The following is a 1810-nucleotide window of genomic DNA, read 5'->3' as shown; positions in this document are numbered from 1 at the left end:
ACCCGCCCAGTTAAGCCATGACAGAGCTTCTGACCAGCAGATTCTGTGTAATAATGACTGTATATTGTTTTCTGATTGTCTGCTGCTTTACACTGTTGTGGTCATTTGCTTTTTTTTTTCAGTGATAGATCCTAACAGACCTACCAGTAAAAATCTACGTATCAGTCATGAACTTCAACTAGTGAGTCTTTGTCTGGTCCCATGTCTTTAGAGAGAGTACTCATCTCTTTGTCCTTTTTACCTGTAGGGGTCTAATTCCCAGACACTACTACTGCTCCTGATTCTGAGGTAGCTCTGTGACCCCCACCCTTGTGTAAAGCAATGGGTTCCTCCTCCTTTACATTGTTTTAAAATTTTGCAAGGCTATTTCTCTCCTTAATTTTTATTTTAACTATCATTGTTTTATATTTGGAACATAAGAATATTGATTTTATATTTATCTTGGCCAAAATTCTTTATAAAAGACAAAATGAGTTCCAGACTTGTGGACACAGGCCTGTCTAAGCAGAAGCCATAGGTACGAGGATCATGGTTTGAGTCCAGCTTAGCCAAATGAGTAGTAAAACACCATTCAAAAAATAACTAAAGGGCTGGGAAGGTGGCTCAGTGGTAGAGTGCTTGCCTTGCATGCATGAGGCCCTGGGTTCAAAACCTCAGCACCAGATAAGCAAAAAGAAAAAAGGCCTGAAATGGCGCTGTGGCTCAAGTGGTAGAGCACTAGCCTTGAGCTGAAGAGCTGAGGGACAGCACCCAGGCCCAGAGTTCAGACCCCACTACCGGACCAAAAAAAAAAAAAACCAAACAAACAAACTAAAGCCCAAAAAAGGATGGGAATATGGTTCAAGTGGTAGAATACCTATCTAACAAATAGAAGACCCTAAGTTCAGCCCCTTGTAGTGCAAAACAAAAAACAAAAACAAAAAAACCCACAGAATAGGTTTTTATTTTCTTTTCAATTTTTTATATAAGATACCTTACTTATTAACTACTATTTAAAATTATCCTAAATGTTCTAGTTCTGGGTAAGATGAATAAGCATACTTCATGTCCCCATCGACTTCATTTATAATTCCAGGAAATGATGCATAAAGAAATGATTGAGAACTCAGAAGTATAAATAGTATTGAGGATATAAGGATAGAATAACAGGATTTAAATCTATGAATATATGAATGTTTTCTGTTTCTGAGCTTGGGGTTTTTTGTTTCTTTGTGGGTTTTTTGTTTGTTTGTTTGTTTGTTTTTGGTCAGTTGTGGTGTTTGAAATCTGAGCCTGTGCACTGTCCCTGAGCTCTTCCGCTCAAGGCTAGCTAGCACTCTATCACTTAAGCCACAATGCCACCTTCAGTTTTCTGGTTGTTAATTGGAGATAAGTCTCATGGACTTTCCTGCCCTGGCTGGTTTTATACTGTGATCCTCAGATCTGAGCCTCCTGAGTAACTAGGATTATAGGTGTAGGGCACTGGCACCCGGCTATTTTCTGTTTCAGTGACTGCAAATATATTATACAGTTGAATTATCATTTAGTTACTATTTCTCCTTCCTTTTTTCTTTCTCTTTTCCCTCCTTCCTTCTTTCCTCCCTCTCTTCCTTCCTTCCTTTCTTCCTTCTTTCCTTCCTTTCTTTTCTTCTTTCTTTTTCTTTCCTTCCTTTTCCCTTATTTCTTTCTTTATTCTTTCCTTCTCTCCCTCTCCCTCTTCCTTTCCTTTCTTTCCTTCCCTGCCTCCTATTCCATTTCTTCCTTCCTTTCCTTTTTGACAGTCTCACTGTATAACTGGCCTGGCTTCCAACTCACAATCCTCCTGCCTCAG

Source organism: Dipodomys merriami, unplaced genomic scaffold, assembly GCF_024711535.1.
Source record: "Dipodomys merriami isolate MVZ:Mamm:240054 unplaced genomic scaffold, mDipMer1.0.p SCAF_16, whole genome shotgun sequence".
Classification (NCBI taxonomy): domain Eukaryota; kingdom Metazoa; phylum Chordata; class Mammalia; order Rodentia; family Heteromyidae; genus Dipodomys; species Dipodomys merriami.
The sequence above is the reverse complement of the archived record's forward strand: the minus strand, read 5'-3'. Positions refer to the sequence as shown.